The sequence below is a fragment of the Diabrotica virgifera genome, chromosome 2, assembly GCF_917563875.1.
Source record: "Diabrotica virgifera virgifera chromosome 2, PGI_DIABVI_V3a".
In the NCBI taxonomy this organism is placed as follows: domain Eukaryota; kingdom Metazoa; phylum Arthropoda; class Insecta; order Coleoptera; family Chrysomelidae; genus Diabrotica; species Diabrotica virgifera.
In genome coordinates, this window is record NC_065444.1 from 11,346,604 (window position 1) to 11,366,112 (window position 19,509).

Here is a 19,509-nt window from a genome sequence, read left to right on the forward strand (position 1 = left end):
GTTTCTTGATTCATTCGTTTATGTTGGATAATAAAAAAGTTAGGTACTTTAACAACTACACATGTTCTTCATCAATACACGGTGTTTCTAAATAAGTGCAAGTGGGACAAACTTTAAGGAGTAATTCTGCATGAAAAAATAATGAGAGTTTGCTTTATAAACGTATGTTTGCAAATGTTTCGTTTCCGAGATACGGGATGTTGATTTTTTTCTTACAAACTGACGATGTATCGCTCATTAAATGCAACAACGTCACATCTCAAAAAATCGAATTTTTGAGTTATGTGGTTTAACAGAAAGTAAATTGTATAAAGTTTACTTTGTTAGATCGATATATCTGTAACTTAACAATTAACTGAGAGATGGCGCCAAACGATTGTAGTATTTCTGCGACGAGGTCTAAATTTTTACCGCAAGAGTGTTTTATTTCAGTTGTGGTTTGTCAGTTGAAGTGGCACGTGCTTACGCTTTTGTTTAAAAACGTGTTATTGTGTTTTATGAGGATATTTCACTAAAGGTAAGATCTTTTATTTGATAATATTTTATTTCAATAACGCATTATTTAGAATTAGTACTTTTTTCGCCAAAAAATGATAAACGTTTAGGTTTTAATAATTAAAAATATGACGCTATTGTTCTGAAAAAAATATTTGTTTGGTGTATTATTTTTTCTTAAGACTTTATTACAAAGAATTTAATATTTTTTTTGCTGGAGGTGTCTGAGTTTTTGTAAACAATATGACTTTATTGTTACAAAATATTATTTAAAAATTTAAAAGGAATAATATTTATTTAAGGTTAGGTCAATCTTTAAACACAACTTTTTTCTCCATTTGGGATTGCAACCAATTGATTACATTAAATTTTACTAATTTTTAAATTTAAAACCAAAAATAATTGCATATTATGTTTATTTGTCTAATACTTTTTATTTGATCTAATTTAAAAAATATACTATTTTAGGCTTTCAACGTAATAATGTCCTAGATTTCGCTTAAAAAAGATTCAGCAGCTTTTAAAGCAGCAGCAATCTACCAATGAGGATGCATCGACCGAACAGTATATGTCTGACTACACAGTTTCTGTTTTTGAATGTGAAAATGGTACCCCAAAGAATATGCTCGACAATGATGAACAACAAAACAAACAAGAATATGAAACAAACGTTTCAGAGATGGACAATGAGTTTTTTTTGTAAAAAATCAAGAATCTTCAAGTACACTAGGTAAGTATTTTTTCAGTGGCTGTTCCAGCTTTTGGAAAAATGTGAGGGGGCGCGGCGTTGCGGTTTAGAAATATTGGTGCTACAAGGAAAAATATTTTTATAAAAAAATTAGTTCTGAAACATTAAAATAAAAAAAAATATAGTTTGCCTACGTATTTTATGTTATAATATGGAAAAAACAGTATAAGATTTAATGGTGTATTTTATTTGACACCTAGTCACTCCCATATAAAATTTAAAAATGCAAAAAAATTCAAAAATGGTATGATTTTGGAAGCTAATAGTGTTTGAAGATAATTATTTTTTACAGGTGATAAGAATATAGCTGTTCCTGGAGTTTCTAAGTCAACAAGTTCTTCATCATCTTCAAGCAGCTGTTGTAGTAGGTGTTCTAGTAGGTCTTCCAGTAGTAGTAGCTCTTCTTCGTCCTCTGAAGATTGTGAAGACATAATTAACGATCATAACTATGTACCAAAGAGTGATGAAGAATCAGAAGAGTGTGATAAAGAAAACCACGACGACGGTAATAATGATCCTAATCAAACCTTATCAGCAAACCAAGACATTCCTATTCTTGTTACACCCCCAAAGAAAGGCAAGAAACGTCAACGGAATACTGAAAACTGGAAGAGAAATCTTACAAAAAAAATGAGAAATTGTGGTGAAGCCTACCAAACTCATTCAAAAAACAAAAAGATGAGACAAAAAAGACAAGTAAGGTATCCGTGCAAAGATTGTAAACTCAAGTGTCCATCTAAATTTACCGAAGAGGAGGGAATACAGATTTTTTTAAGCTATTGGTCACTCGGTGAATTTCAAAAACAGAGAGAGTATATTAACAAACTGTTGGTACCAGTTGTACCCCAATATCGGTATATTCGTGTCGGAGGTACAAGAAAACCCAGAGACAAAAACAACGCATACTATTTTGTAAAAGAAGGTAAGTAGATTCGAGTTTGCAAAGTATTTTTTGCAAATACTTTGGACATACCTGATCGCATAATAAGAACTGTGCAAGAAAAACGGAATAAAGTTTTAGAGGTCCTCCTTGATTCGGACAAATGTGGAAGACACGGAAACCAGAAATCGCTAAATCCAGAAATTCGGGAAGATATTAGACAGCACATAACATCAATCCCAAGAATTGAAAGTTATTACTCGCTCCAATACATCCCGAATATTTATTGATGGTAGCCGCTCATTGGCAGATATTCATAGAGACTATATTAAAATCTGTAAACAAAGAAATAGACCTTTTGCAAGTTACGCAATTTTCCATGAAGTTTTTGTCAAAGAATTTAATATTTCTTTCTTTACACCCAAGAAAGACCTTTGCGAAACATGCGTATTTTCATTAAAATATCTAAGCCAAAATATTTTATTAATGTTTCTTGAACTGTATTTTTATTTGTAGTTTTCTTATTTTGTAACTTCTTGTTTTTAACAAGTTGACATATTAAAATTATTTGCCAAAAACTGTGTTTAAATAATGACAAGATCATCATATTTCAATTTGTACCTCTTTTACAAATGCATTTAAGTGACAATAACGTCACAAAATGGAACATTTTTTAATAATTTGATCTTATTAACCCTTAAAATTAAAAAAACTCTTTTTTTTTCAATTGATTCTTAGACAAAACAATCACATTGTCTAATGGTTTTAAGCATTTTTTTTCAATAAATTAAAAATTTTTTTAGCAGCATCCAAATCTTAAAATTGAATTTTCTCGAAAGTAAGTTTTTTGAGATATGACATTGTTGCATTTAATGAGCGATATTTATTTCTCTAAAACCAGTTGAGATATGCAAATGAAATTTGGTAGGTTTTAAGAGATAGTTATTGCCGATTTTTTGACATAAAATTAAGAACTTTACGGGTAATATAATCGGTAATATTACACGTATGCGCGCTAATGGTGAATATTAAATTCTTAATTGTATGTCAAAAAATATGCAATAACTATCTCTTAAAACCTATCAAATTTCATTTGTATATTTCAACTGGTTTTAGAGCAGTAAATAAATCGGCAGTTTGTAAGAAAAAATTCAACATCCCATCCCGGAAACGAAACATTTGCAAACATATCGACGACGTTTATAAAGCAAACTGTCATTATTTTTTCTTGCAAAATTACCCCTTAAAGTTTGTCGCACTTATTTAGAAACACCGTGTATTGATGAAAAACATGTCTAATTGTTAAAGTACCTAACTTTTTTATTATCCAACATAAATGAATGAATCAAAATACAGAATATTAAGAAAACCTGAAGCAGTAGTTGTGTTTTAATTTCAGTATTTTATAAATGCTAGAATACTCCACAGAGTGATGCGAACTTTGAGAAACAGTTTGATTCGTACACCCGGTATACAATAAAAATTTACCTGTTTGGCAACAATATTATTACAGCGATGTTGTTAAAGAATCAGGCTATAACATATTAAAAATCACTTAAACCGGCTAATAGGTTTAGCAAATACGAGACATCAAAAATGACCAAATTTTTAAGTGGGCCGATTTCTATGCACGTAAGTTTATTTAAATAACGTAGTAATTGTCCTTTCTTTTGTTTGTTTAGATCAAAATAAATTCGCCTACTTTCTTGTCTATATTTAGTAATTTGTGCATTACGCTTTAGGTGTATATTTTTTGGCTTTCCATGTACAGTACAGCCTATTTCATAACTCATAATAAATTTAACTATTTATATGGGAAATAAGCCACAATTAAATTGAAAAAATAATTTTATTAACGTTTCGACGCCCAAATCGGGTGTCGTTGTCAAAATACAAAATAGAGTGGAACCCCGTTAACTCGGATTAATCGGGACCGCGGCCGATCCGGGTTATCGAAAATCCGGGTTATCCGGAGAAAATGGTAAAAATTAATATAATATGGTATGCTTACAGATAAACTCCGTTATAATTGTCACACAGACACTGGTAAACCACGTTCGCGTTACGCACAAAACCACACATACAAAGCGTCGTCGAGAGTCTCATTTTTAGCTTTATTAGCTTTGCACCGATTGTCCAAACTGTCTTTTGTTATCATTTTGAAACAAAATTCTTCGATTTTAGTTCTATTTTTCTTCCAATCCGATACTGTAGATGTACCGACAACATATGATGCTGCAATATTCGCCTCTATCAATTCTACTTAATGCTTCTAGTTTCTTTCCCATTGTCACTACAACATTTTTAGGTTTTGTTGTCCTTACGTAGACAAAAAACACGCAAACACAAAATCTGAATAGATTTACGAACGGAAGCGAACAATACGGCTTTACTACACACAATACCGTCTCTGATGTTATGTTATTTAATAACAGTGATGACTAAGACCATTGTTAAAAAAATAATTTTAATAGTCTTTTAGTTTCTTCTAAACAATGCTAAGGCAGTTTCAAATAAATAAAGGATACTACAGGTGTCTGTTGTTTTCGGTAACACGACAATGAATGTGGTGTGCCATGAGTCATTTTTACTATGGTATATGTAGTTCAAATTACACAAATACCCATTATCTCTCAAATATTATATTACATACATTTTTATTGTTGAAATGTTTGTCTGATAAAAATCGGTCCGGGTTAGCCGGAGTTCCGGGTTATCGGGGCCGATTTAACGGGGTTCCACTGTACTACTATAATTGTACAACCTATATAATACCGGGTGTCCATTTATATTTTCCCCCATTTTAACTGCCTATAACTTCTAAACGCCTCAAGACAGAAATATGCGGTTTTCGCTGAAATGTTTTGTTTTAGTAAAAGTTTTGTCTGAATGGATTGAATTTTTTATATCACCTTCAAATACAAAAAGAAAAATGGCGGATTTTTGAAAAAAAACGTTGTTGACTTTTTTTAATGGAACACCCAGTATATTTTTTTGTAAATTGAAAGAAAGGTCATTCACCTATCCAGCGATATAAAGTTTTTCAAAATCGTTTGTCAAATCACTGAGTAATTAATTTTTAAAATGAGAGGTGCAACGTGGATATCACATACCTAAATAACATATAAGCAAATTGATATTATGTTATGCGATTTCCACATTTCATCTTTCATTTTAAAAATTAATTGGTCAGTCATTTGACAACCGATTTTAAAAAAATTTATATCGTTGGATAGGTAAATGACCGTTTTTTCAAATTTTTAGGTAAATGACCATTTTTTATATCGCTTTTAAATAAAAATGGCGGATTGTTGAAAAAAAAACTGACTTTTTTTTATTCAAACACCCAGTATATTTTTTTGTAGCTTGAAAAAACGGTCATTTACCCATCCAGCAATATAAAAATGTTTAAAATCGGTTGTCAAATGACTGAGCAAATAATTTTTAAAATGAGAGATGCAATGTGGAAATCACATAACATAATACAGTACAGTGTCGATTATCCGAACTAATTGCGGGACAGGGGTGTTCGGTAAATCGATTTTTTCGGATAATCGATCTGTATTGATATAGCAATACTATTTATCCATAGGCGAAAGAAAGCCTTACTTACATACACCTTTACATACTTATAGAGACATACAAGTATATCTTAAGTTACAAACGGGATATAAATTAAAAAACAGTCAAAAAGTGTATTTGCAACAAAATGAAAATTTTTTCAATTTTCTTCTGCCAAAGCAATCCTACCGGTTTACGAGCTGCTGGGTTACCTACGTGTTTTTTAACCATGTGTTTGGTAAAGTAGGTAACAAAACTAAAACTCACTGGAATCAAGGGAGGAGAAATAGGTTCTCTCTGGGATCTTTTTTGAGTAAACCGCTTATATACAGCATCATCTAAATCCATGTTTAAAGCATTACGATTTGTAGATCTGTCAAAAGAATTAAGGCGGATCATAAAGTTACTTATGTCAGTCTTTTGTTTTTTTTATCGTTTTACCAGCCTACTAACTTTGTATTCATTGGATAAATTGGTTGCAGATTCACCTCCCTCTAACCGTTTGTTAATTTCTTGTTTATTTTTCATAGAAAGAACAATATGCTTACATTTAGGCATTTTCAATTGAGTTTTTACATGACAAGTCGGGAGTTCGGATAAGCGGTCGTTCGGTTGATCGACGTTCGGATAATCGACGCTCTACTGTATATCATTTTGCTTAGTTATGTACTATGTTATTTAGGTATGTGATGTCTACGTTGCACCGCTCATTTTAAAAATTAATTACTCAGTGATTTGACAACCGATTTTGAAAAACTTTATATCGTTGAATAGGTGAATGATCTTTCTTTCAATTTACAAACAAATATACTGGGTGTTCGATTAAAAAAAGTCAACAACGTTTTTTTCCAAAAATCCCCCATTTTTTTTTCGTATCTGAAAGTGATATAAAAAATTCAATACATTCAGACAAAACTTTTACTAAAATAAAACATTTCAGCGAAAATTTCCCCCAGTTAACATGGGGGAAAATATAAGTGGACACCCGGTATAATGTATAATAAGTACATAATAAAGGCTATAGCGGGATAAGATGGTAAAATCTGCACTCGGCTGGATTCTTAGTTGGGGTTGGGCAATCGAAAGTACATAATTCAAAAACCCCCTAACCAAATTTTTAGCTCCCTATGTGACCCCAGGTGTCCCCTATCGAAAAAAATGTGTTTTTTCGAAAAACATTTTTTGGAGCGATCTTTTGCTTTAAAAAATGTGAAAAAAATTGTGAATGTACATTATTATACCCTAAATCCCACTGATTTTTTTCAGATTTTTTGGATCAAAATTGACGCCAGAAAAAATTTTTGAAGTTTTCAAAAAAATTTTAGGTTATGTAGGTAATTTTTGGCTAGCTCCGACAAAATTTTTTTTAGTGTATTTTTTTACGTTCTTTTGAATGGCAGGGATAGTTTTTCCATTTTCTTGCCGGAAATGACTCAAAATTCGAAAAAACCCATTTTTTTGGTTACCCCCCTCATATTTTTAGTGTTTACTGAGCGATCATTTCTTTAAAAAATCTGAAAAAAATTATGAACATACATTCAGGCCAAAAAATATACTATTTTTTTTTCAGATTTTTTGGATCAAAATTGAAAAATTTTGAATTTTTCAAAAAAATTTTAGGTTATGTAGGTAATTTTTGGCGAGCGCCGACATAATTTTTTTTAGTGTATTTTTTCCGTTATTTTGAATGGCTGGGATAGTTTTGCCATTTTCTCGCTGGAAATTGCTCAAAATTTGAAAAAACCCATTTTTTGGTTCCCCCCTCATATTTTTAGTGTTTACTGACCGATCTTTCCTTTAAAAAATCTGAAAAAAATTATGAACATACATTGATGCCCAAACATATACTGGTTTTTTTTTCAGATTTTTTGGATCAAAATTGAAAAATTTTGAATTTTTCAAAAAAATTTTAGGTTATGTAGGTAATTTTTGGCTAGGTCCGACATAATTTTTTTTAGTGTATTTTTTTCCGTTATTTTGAATGGCTGGGATAGTTTTGCAATTTTCTCGCCGGAAATTGCTCAAAATTCGAGAAAACCCATTTTTTGGTTCCCCCCTCATATTTTTAGTGTTTACTGAGCGATCTGTTCTTTAAAAAATCTGAAAAAAAATTATGAACATACATTGATGGCCAAAAACATACTGTTTTTTTTTTATCAGATTTTTTGGATCAAAATTGAGGCTAGAAAAAATTATTGAATTCCTCAAAAATTTTTTAGGTTATGTAGGTAATTTTTGGGTACCTCCGACATAATTTTTTTTAGTGTATTTTTTTCAGTTCTTTTGAATGGCAGGGATAGTTTTGCCATTTTCTCGCCGGAAATTACTCACAATTCGAAAAAACCCATTTTTTTGGTTACCCTCCTCATATTTTTAGTGTTTACTGAGCGATCTTTCTTTAAAAAATCTGAAAAAAATTATGAACATACATTGATGCCCAAAAATATACTATTTTTTTTTCAGATTTTTTGGATCAAAATTGAAAAATTTTGAATTTTTCAAAAAAAATTTAGGTTATGTAGGTAATTTTTGGACAAGAATCTACAGGTCGAGCAAGTCTCGTAAATTTCACGATTGCGAGCCACGCTTCACGCAACCGTGTTTGCGTACTTGTGTTTCGAGTTGCGTGGTCGTGCGGAGTTATATTTACCAAATTTAAATCCGTTCCAACATGCTGTCAAAATTAAATCAATATGTCAATATGGCTACTGGGTGTAAAAGATAAATCTTATTATATCTGTTCTTAATGAGTTTTAGATAATTTTAGTTGTATTTCTTTGTAATTTTGTGTTGTACAAAGATTAATTTAACATTTTCTCTGGAAGTATTAATTTAGAAAGATAATATGCTTCATTGGTGTTGTGTTTTGAAGTGTGAAATGCAAAGTAATTGTGATAGAAGTCAAGATAAAGTTCACTTTTAAACTGAACTAAATAAGGTATCTGAGAGACAACAATGGTTAAATGCAATACAATGTACAGGTTTTACTAGCGAAATGAAAATTTTCCTGTCCTGTCTGCTGTAATCATTTTATATCTGGTAAGTTACAATTACAACAGTAACGATTTTTGAAGATGTTAACATTTTAATCTTATAGGAAAACCAGCCGACTTAATCGATAATAACAATCTCCAGATTGGGTTCCTTCAATAAATATGGGCTATAAACACAATGAAATAAGTTCCCCAAAATCTAAAATGGAGTGGTATCAAAGGAGAATTAAAGGAAAAAATATTCATTTTTAAATTATTTATAAGGCACTGGACTGTCTTAAATTCTACAATAATACTAGGTGGGTAAATGATTTTAGACATTTTTCATTAAGAGTAGATTAAGATTAAGTAGATTTTCATTCAGTAGATTTAAGACTTGTTTACACAGGTAGAGTAATGATGCAAGTACTTGATAGAGTAGAGTAACTCTACCTGTAAAAATGCTCAGCACAGTAGAATAGCTGGTAGAGTGTATAGTTGGAGTTAATACGGCGAATACCAGTGTTTATGGAATTTAGGTAGTGTATACTACAGAAATAAAAGTTTGCAGCAAGCTGCGGAGGATGAAATCGTCGAAAGAATGGCAAAGGGGGCTTTGGAGTAAACGAGCTTAAGCAAAAAATTAAGAATTTAAGGTGCACTTATAATCAAGAGTGTTTAAAAATACAAAAATCGGTTTCACTATACTAGCATCAGTACTATACTTGTACTCTCCTCATGTGAATGGTATCAAGCCATTTTTGGTAGAGTACTACCGCTACTCTACTCTCCTCAAAACTCTACCCATGTAAACAAGTCTTTAGAAACAGTGGAAAATGAGGTAGCTAGCAGAGTAGTAGTAGAGTAAAATATACTGGTTTAGCAAATTACAATGTTTTAAGGTAATACAGTAGCGATAAACAGGTAGCCAAAACGTGTTCCAAGATTGTCACTGTAATTTTGAATATTTTTTCGAGGCATTTGGCACACGTATTCGTAAAATAATAAAGAATGGCGGTACAGAGCCCAATTTGAAAAATATATTAATATGTGGAAATTACTCTGTAATTATACAATATTTAAAAAACGAGCCTGTACCGCCATTAAGAAGAACAAAAAAATACACTTTCTTCAAATAAACTTTTTTATCCGATGCCTAGATTTTGTGTAATTTTGGAACTACTAATGAAATAAAAAATTTTAGTAGTTCCAAAATAACACAAAATCGGATAAAAAAGTTGTATTTGAAGAAAGTGTATTTTTTTGTTCTTCTTAATGGCGGTACAAGCTCGTTTTTTATATTGTATTTAATTACAGAGTAATTTCCACATAATAATATATTTTTCAAATTGGGCTCTGTACCGCCATTCTTTATTATATTACGAATATGTGTGCCAAATATCTTGAAAAATATTCAAAATTACAGCCGCAATCTTGGAACACATTTTCGCTACCTGTTGATCGATACTGTTTCCTCTTAAGATAGTTTTAATATAGTATTTTTACTACAAAAACGTTGTTACGTAGGTCAAAATTTTTGACGTAAGAGAACTGTCAAAACATTAGAATGTGACTTTTCATTATTGCCGTGTTTATAATAAACATAGCAATAATGAAAAGTCACATTCTAATGTTTTGACAGTTCTCTTACGTCAAAAATTTTGACCTACGTAATAACGTTTTTGTAGTAAAAATACTATAGTTATTTATGATATAAGTATTAAAAGTACAATTTTAAGACGCGCATGTGAAAGTTAACTTGAAAAAATAATTTTATTAATGTTTTGACTTCCACATCAGATGTCATTGTCAAAATACAAAATATTTATTATTATTAGGTTTGTTCTAGCAAACAGTCAAACTAGTCAAAAACCATCAGCAAACAGTTGGTCAGTAAAAGAACATAATACAGTCACCAGTGCGATCCCCTCTACTCGCGCTGGTCCACTATTCGCTGATGGTTTCAAACTGATGCTAGAACAAACCTATTATTATTATGCATATCATTATCTGTAAATAATATTTCTTCTGATTGTTAATTGTAAAGGATAGAAAAATTACCATTTATTTCATTTTTTTTAGAATCAGCTGAGAGAAGTGGTCTACAAAAAACCAGGAAGGAAACGGAATATGTGGCTACGAAAGGCAAAAGAAAGGTTTACAAAGCAAATGTGACACATTTTTTTGAAATATTTAGGAATATCAGTAAATTGCATTAAAAAAATGTATGAAAAGATTTTGTTCAATAAAAATGTTTATATTTATCACGGATGTATTATTTGGTATGGCCACATATCGTCAGTGATGTAATAATACATCCTATCTGTTTTTTCATGAGTTTTGTAAGAGAGACTAAAAACTTGTCTTAGGGTCACCTCCTGTTTTCATATGATATTTTTTGACTTGTTTTGTAGTAAATTAAACTATCTATGAACTACAAAACAAGTCAAAACTTACATATGAACACAGGAGGTGACCTTAAAACATGTTTTTCCATGTCTCATACAAAACTCATGAAAAAACAGATAGGAGGTATTGTCACATCAGCAAGGATGTACAGTGATAAGTGCCCTAATAACCGGCAAAATATGGGCAACATATTTAGTTGTGAGATAAAAAGAAATGAAACTAGTCGAGCTGGGAAATTTAGCGAAATTAACCTTTAAATTTACGTTATATTGATCCCACCTTTACACATATCGGAGGAGTATGTCAACTAAAACTGTCACTGTGACAGTGGTAGTTTCCAAACTCGTCTGATACGTCTGAAGGTGGTACACAATCAATACAATCTAAATGTATAAGTTAATATCGCTAAATTTCCCAGCTCAACTAGTTTCATGTCTTTTTATCTCACTACTTAATACATCTTTTGTGCTATTTTGCCGGTTATTAGAGCGCTCATCACTGTATTTCTGGTATATCCAGGGAATGTCTACAAAATATATTTTGAATGTCCAGAGAACATTCGTGGACATTCATGGAATGTTCCAATAAGACATTCAGGTAATGTTTAAAATGCTGACACAGGATTTTCCTGGGATGTTCAGGGAACATGTTTTCGGGGATATTCCAGGAATTTTTCAATGTCTGTGTACCTTCTATGGACCTATATGGAATATTTTGGTGTTATTACCGCCGCACTCCACTTGCGATTTGTAATCAGGAAGATTGAACACATTGTTTCAAATACAAGTCAATCCATTTGTGACTAAATAATCATGGATTGACTTCTATTTGAAAGAATGTGTTCAATCTTCACAACTACAAATCGCAAGTGGAGTCCGGCGCTTAGGGCTACTTCCTCTTCGGTATTATGTATTATACTACAGAAATCAGGAACTTTCCTTCTAAATATATGTATGCATCTTGGCCATCAAACATATTCTTCCAAACATCTTTTTAAGGGGTTACATAGGTCTTGTGGGTAAAAAAAGTGACTTTTTAAAAAAATTATATCTCGAAAACTAAAATTTATTGTTATTTATAATTGGAACATGTAAAAGTATAGTACTTAAGGTAGTCTCAAAAAAAGTTTCAGCCAAAAATATTCATTTTTGTAGAGTTTAAGTTTTTTTGCGTTGGCAGCATAACTAGTCTCATCTGAAATCAAAAAGTTTCTTGTAGTTTATACCTCTGGCTAGAATATGAACGAAGGAATTAAAAAAAATGAAATTTGAAGATTTTACATAAGTTTAAACACATTTTTGACCCCAATTTTTCTCATTTTTAAAGTAGTTTTTTTTATAAAACAAAAATGACCTCATCTAATAAAAAATCCTTTGTTCATTCACTAGCCAGAGGTATAAACTACAAGAAACTTTGATTTCAGATGAGACTGGACTTGTTATGCTGCTCACTGCAAAAAAGGGGCTGTTGTCGAAAAATTGCAGTCAACTCTACAAAAATGAATATTTTTGGCTGACATTTTTTTGAGAGTACTATACTTTTACATGTTTCAATTATAAATAAAAATAATTTTTAGTTTCCAAGATATAATTTTTTTAAAAAGTCACTTTTTTACCTGCAAGACAACAACTTAACAAATTGTTGATTTCAAATTGTAACAATTGTTTTGCAAAGTATGCTGCCCTCTTGTATTTTCTGTGTTATCTTCATCATACAATTACTTCATCTAAAAACTTTCTGCGATATATTCGCAACAACAAAAACAAACAAAACAAAAAAAAATAAAACAAAAGTTTAACCACCTTCACACCACAGAATCAAGCAATCAAGTTACACAAATTTTCAAACACCTCACCTGACACAGCGTCTCAAGTACGATTGCGCGAATTGGTAAATATAACTCCCTTATAACTCCGCACGACCACGCAACTCGAAACACAAGTACGCAAACACGGTTGCGTGAAACGTGGCTCGCAATCGTGAAATTTACAAGACTTGCTCGACCTGTAGATTCTTGTAATTTTTGGCGAGCGCCGACATAATTTTTTTTAGTTTATTTTTTTCCGTTCTTTTGAATGGCTGGGACAGTTTTGCCATTTTCTCGCCGAAAATTGCTCAAAATTCGAAAAAACCCATTTTTTGGTTCCCCCCTCATATTTTTAGTGTTTACTGACCGATCTTTCCTTTAAAAAATCTGAAAAAAATTATGAACATACATTGATGCCCACAAATATACTGGTTTTTTTTTCAGATTTTTTTGATCAAAATTGAAAAAATTTGAATTTTTCAAAAAAATTTTAGGTTATGTAGGTAATTTTTGGCTAGGTCCGACATAATTTTTTTTAGTGTATATTTTTCCGTTCTTTTGAATGTCTGGGATAGTTTTGCCATTTTCTCGCCGGCACAGTGCGCAGCACGTGGAAAATCGAGCACGAATTGGCTTATGCTTACCTATAGTATTATTGTATTATTATTCTATCTATGTGTATCATGGATTGAAAATATAAATATGTAGATATTCACATACTTATTTAGTAAGCTACATTTATGGAAATAACTTGATTACGGTGCAAACGTGTTTGCTTATTTAAAATGTAACTTTTAACGAATGATTTTATTTACTTTATCTACGACTGATACATAATATATGTATTATACTTGTGGTCTTTGCAATATAATGCCATATAATAATCCCTTAGGGATTAATAATGCGGGATTAATAGCAATTAATCCCTCTGGCACAACAATCACAAAATTCACCACGGAAACAAAATAATCAACCTCAAAAAGTGTCACTGTCAAACGAATAGTATATTTGACAGTTTGTGTTGAGATGGACGAAAATGAAGAATCTTTTAATTGTACACCACCAGAAATTGTAGAACTAGCTACAGCAACAGCATCTACCTTAATACCTTATGTAAATATTTGTATTAAAAACTCTACTAAAGTTAATGATGATTCTCAACCAATTCAGTTTATTAATTGTACTATTACTAATTTTAATGTTTTTAACAAATAAAGTTGTTCATTAAGAATCTTAAATTAATTAATTTGTCGTAGATAAAGTAGAGTATACTACTCGCAATAATGGCTCTCATTCCCTCGGAATGTTACTCCCTCGCCGCTAACGCGGCTCGGTTCGTAAATATTCCTCGGGAATAATAGCCATCATTATTGACTCGTGGTATAATCTACTATTACACCTTTGAAAAGTAAAATTAATAAATCAAATAAAGTTGAAAATAAACGTTTGCCTATAACTGTATGGCATATTTCATGCTGTGAAAACGTTTTTAATAATTACTTATTACTTATTAATTACTTATTAATTACTTATAATTACTTATTAATAACATTAATAATGTCTATATATATTTAAATATTTTTAATATTGATATATTTTTTAAAATAGGTACTCTAGCGTATCAAAAAATTAACTTTCAATTACCTTAACTTAATTAATAAATACGCAAAAGGTAATATTAATATGGTAATTTCAATTGAGAAATCGGAAAACACAACTAAGACGAAGAAATATCTATGAATTGATCTATACATAATGTAATTAAGGTAGCCATGTACCTATAGTTAAGGGTTAAGGTTGTCTACTAAAAACACAGGAAAAATATCAACAAAGGGAGTTTGTCGTATTTTATGCATATTCTCTTCTCAAAATGGCTACCTTCTCTTCTCAAAAAACCTGATCACGCTATTCAAAATAACGGAAAATCGTTATTTATTGACATCAAAAATCGTTATTTATTGACATGCAATTGAGTTTATGTGTACACATAGGGGGACACAAAGAAATGGCTCTTTTCGAATTGTGAGGAAGTCCCGGAGAGAAAATGGCAAATCTAACCCAGTTATTCAAAAGAACGAAAAAAAAATACACAAATTATTTCGAAGTCTGTCAAAAATGGCTTACATAAACGATTTTTTTTGAAAAATTCAAAAAATTTCCCTGAGTAAAATTTTAATCCAAAAAATCTAAAAAAAAATCAGTATGTTTTTGGGCATAACAATGTATGTTCATAATTTTTTTCAGATTATTTTAAGAAAATATCGCTTAGTAAACACTAAAAATATGAGGGGGGGAACCAAAAAAATGGTTTTTTTTCGAATTTTGAGCAATTTCCGGCGAGAAAATGGCAAAACTATCCCAGCCATTCAAAAGAACGGAAAAAAATACACTAAAAAAAATTATGTCGGCGCTCGCCAAAAATTACCTACATAACCTAAAATTTTTTTGAAAAATTCAAAATTTTTCAATTTTGATCCAAAAAATCTGAAAAAAAAATAGTATATTTTGATCCAAAAAATCTGAAAAAAAAATAGTATATTTTTGGGCATCAATGTATGTTCATAATTTTTTTCAGATTTTTTAAAGGATAGATCGGTCAGTAAACACTAAAAATATGAGGAGGGTAACCAAAAAAATGGGTTTTTTCGAATTATGAGTAATTTCCGGCAAGAAAATGGCAAAACTATCCCTGCCATTCAGAAGAACGGAAAAAAATTCACTAAAAAAAATTATGTCGGAGGTAGCCAAAAATTACCTACATAACCTAAACATTTTTTGAGAAATTCAATAATTTTTTCTAGCCTCAATTTTGATCCAAAAAATCTGATAAAAAAAAACAGTATGTTTTTGACCATCAATGTATGTTCATATTTTTTTTCAGATTTTTTTAAAGAACAGATCGCTCAGTAAACACTAAAAATATGAGGGGGGGGGACCAAAAAAATGGGTTTTTTCGAATTTTGAGCAATTTCCGGCAAGAAAATGGCAAAACTATCCCAGCCATTCAAAATAACGGAAAAGTATACACTAAAAAAATTATGTCGGACCTAGCCAAAAATTAACTACATAACCTAAAAAATTTTGAAAAATTCAAAATTTTTCAATTTTGATCCAAAAAATCTGAAAAAAAACCAGTATATTTTTGGGCATCAATGTATGTTCATAATTTTTTTCAGATTTTTTAAGGGAAGATCGGTCAGTAAACACTAAAAATATGAGGGGGGAACCAAAAAACTGGGTTTTTTCGAATTTTGAGCAATTTCCGGCGAGAAAATGGCAAAACTATCCCAACCATTCAAAAGAACGGAAAAAAATACACTAAAAAAATTATGTCGGCGCTCGCCAAAAATTACCTACATAACCTAAAATTTTTTTGAAAAATTCAAAATTTTTCAATTTTGATCCAAAAAATCTGAAAAAAAAAATAGTATATTTTTGGGCATCAGTGTATGTTCATAATTTTTTTCAGATTTTTTAAAGAAAAGATCGCTCAGTAAACACTAAAAATATGAGGGGGGTAACCAAAAAAATGGGTTTTTTCGAATTTTGAGTAATTTCCGGCGAGAAAATGGCAAAACTATCCCTGCCATTCAAAAGAACGGAAAAAAATACACTGAAAAAAATTTTGTCGGAGCTAGCCAAAAATTACCTACATAACCTAAGTTTTTTGAAAACTTCAAAAAATTTTTCTGGCGTCAATTTTGATCCAAAAAATCTGATAAAAAAACAGTATCTTTTTGGCCATCAATGTATGTTCATAAATTTTTTTCAGATTTTTTAAAGAACAGATCGCTCAGTAAACACTAAAAATATGAGGGGGGGGAACCAAAAAAAATGGGTTTTTTCGAATTTTGAGCAATTTCCGGCGAGAAAATGGCAAAACTATCCCAGCAATTCAAAAGAACCGAAAAATATACACTAAAAAAAATTATGTCGGACCTAGCCAAAAATTACCTACATAACCTAAAAAAATTTTGAAAAATTCAAAATTTTTCAATTTTGATCCAAAAAATCTGAAAAAAAAACCAGTATATTTTTGGGCATCAATGTATGTTCATAATTTTTTTCAGATTTTTTAAAGGAAAGATCGGTCAGTAAACACTAAAAATATGAGGGGGGAACCAAAAAATGGGTTTTTTCGAATTTTGAGCAATTTCCGGCGAGAAAATGGCAAAATTATCCCAGCCATTCAAAATAACGGAAAAAAATACACTAAAAAAAATTATGTCGGCGCTCGCCAAAAATTACCTACATAACCTAAAAAATTTTTGAAAAATTCAAAATTTTTCAATTTTGATCCAAAAAATCTGAAAAAAAAAATAGTATATTTTTGGGCCTCAATGTATGTTCATAATTTTTTTCAGATTTTTTAAAGAAAAGATCGCTCAGTAAACACTAAAAATATGAGGGGGGTAACCAAAAAAATGGGTTTTTTCGAATTTTGAGTAATTTCCGGCGAGAAAATGGCAAAACTATCCCTGTCAGTCAAAAGAACGTAAAAAAATACACTAAAAAAAATTTTGTCGGAGCTAGCCAAAAATTACCTACATAACCTAAAACTTTTTTGAAAACTTCAAAAAATTTTTCTGGCGTCAATTTTGATCCAAAAAATCTGAAAAAAATCAGTGGGATTTAGGGTATAATAATGTACATTCACAATTTTTTTCACATTTTTTAAAGCAAAAGTTCGCTCCAAAAAAATGTTTTTCGAAAAAACACATTTTTTTCGATAGGGGACACCTGGGGTCACATAGGGAGCTAAAAATTTTGTTAGGGGGTTTTTTAATTATGTACTTTCGATTGCCTAACCCCAACTAAGAATCCAGCCGAGTGCAGATTTTACCATCTTATCCCGCTATAGCCTTTATTGTACAGCCTATTTCACAATTATTCTTCTAGTTCATTGTACTTCCGTGCAGTAATTATAGACATTTTAGTAAAACAATTTTTCGTCATATTTTGGTTTGTTAAAAAAATCACCATCAAACTATCTCTAGTTATTCAAGTTTACCGGTCCTTTTGTCTCTTAACGTAGTTTTAACTGGCATTCTCCTTCAGGCTAATGTTAAAAACCAGAAGACGCACGTTACCGTGGTTTGTCTTTTAGGCTACACACTTCCCAGATGTAATTTTCTTGTTTATATATATTCATCCCCCGAGGACCGTCGGGAATCGTTCGTCTTCGTCCGAAAACCAAAAAAAGACTTTTTATCTCCGGAATCAACCCTTAGAGCGTATTGATTTCCTTGATTAATTCCCAGTTCTTATTTCCAAGTCTTAATTTGGGAAAAAGTGGGTTATGATTGTTATGAAATTTCGCTTATTGAAAGAGGGAAGCTCCCGAGGGAAGTGCAGTGGGTTTGAGGAAGTTGATTAAAGCCGATAGAAAAGGAAAATCTCACGGAAAATTGGATGCTATTTAAAAGTCTGCAGCTATTTAATGGCTAGAATATTGAGGGAAATTTTCAAATAGACGATATGCTGTGGTTTGATGGTAAATCAACTTGATCATAATAAACTAGTAAATGAACGTTTTATTTCTGAGAGATGTAAGAAGGGTGTATAGGCCAGGGTACCGCGTACCAAAAAAAGTGTTTTAATATCAAGCTGAAAATTTGTTAATAGCTTAACGGTGTCTATTCGGACAAACTTTGATGTATGGGAACACTGGAACAGGGGAAGTTTTAATTATGGAACGTGATTTTAATTGTGGAACGTATTATCCTGACAAGTTTATGATTGTGAAAACTAGCAGGTTGTTTTTAAGTTTATTCAATAGCAAACTTTATATAATATACGAAAAAATGTTTGTCCGACAAATATGCTGTGCATTTTAAAAGTCCGACACGTAGAATATGTCAAATGACAGGAATTATTCTTCTTCTTCTTCCTCTTTATAAGCAATTCTGCTTGTTCATTGGCGGATTGATACCTTTATTGAAGGTTGTCACTCCATCTTTTGCGCATTCGGCCGATACTTCTTCTACCGATTGGTGATTTATCTCGTGCTATTTTGACCACACGTGTCTTCCCCATTCTGGTTATGTGGTTGTTACATTCTTTTTTTCTATTTAGTGTCCATTCGTTTATACACTGTACGTTGCATTGTCTTCTAATATCTTCGCTCCTCTTTCGATCTCTCAGTGTATTTCCTGTAATTCTTCTTAGTACTCTCATCTCTGCCGTTTGTAGTAGTCTTTGTATTGTGGCTGTATCGGGTCTTGTTTCTGATGCATATGTCATTATTGGTCTTACACTGGCTTTATAAATTCTTGACTTCATCTCAGTGTTAATATGTCGGTTTCGCCATATAGTGTTATTAAGGCATCCTGCCAATCTATTTGCTTTTTGTACTTGATTTCTTACTTCTTTGTCTAGGTCTCCGTAACTTGACAATGTAATTCCAAGGTATTTTACTTCCATTACTTGTTCAATACTGATACCATCAATTTCTATTTTGCATCTGATTGGTTCTTTACTGATTACTATTGTTTTGGTTTTCTGAGATGAAATTGTCATATTGAATTCTTTTGCTCTTATGCAAAAGATCTTTTGCGTAGCAAAGTATTTTTACTTCTTTGTTTCCCATTCTATATCCTCTTCCTTTTTTGACGTTTTTGATGATTTCATCCATGAT

The 19,509-nt window shown here is 31.2% G+C and overlaps 1 protein-coding gene and 2 long non-coding RNA genes across 5 annotated transcripts in view; all 3 read left to right on the forward strand.

Annotated features, from left to right (window-relative positions):
• LOC126879961 (serine-rich adhesin for platelets) overlaps positions 1-19,509 on the forward strand; it is a 960,737-nt gene that overhangs the window by 561,941 nt on the left and 379,287 nt on the right. The window lies entirely within an intron of this gene.
• Positions 240-2,701, forward strand: LOC126879967 (uncharacterized). Its single transcript, XR_007696356.1, has 2 exons — positions 240-1,225; positions 1,536-2,701. It is a non-coding gene; the product is annotated as an uncharacterized LOC126879967 (long non-coding RNA).
• On the forward strand, positions 8,225-11,096 carry LOC126879966 (uncharacterized). Its single transcript, XR_007696355.1, has 3 exons — positions 8,225-8,723; positions 8,782-8,976; positions 10,739-11,096. It is a non-coding gene; the product is annotated as an uncharacterized LOC126879966 (long non-coding RNA).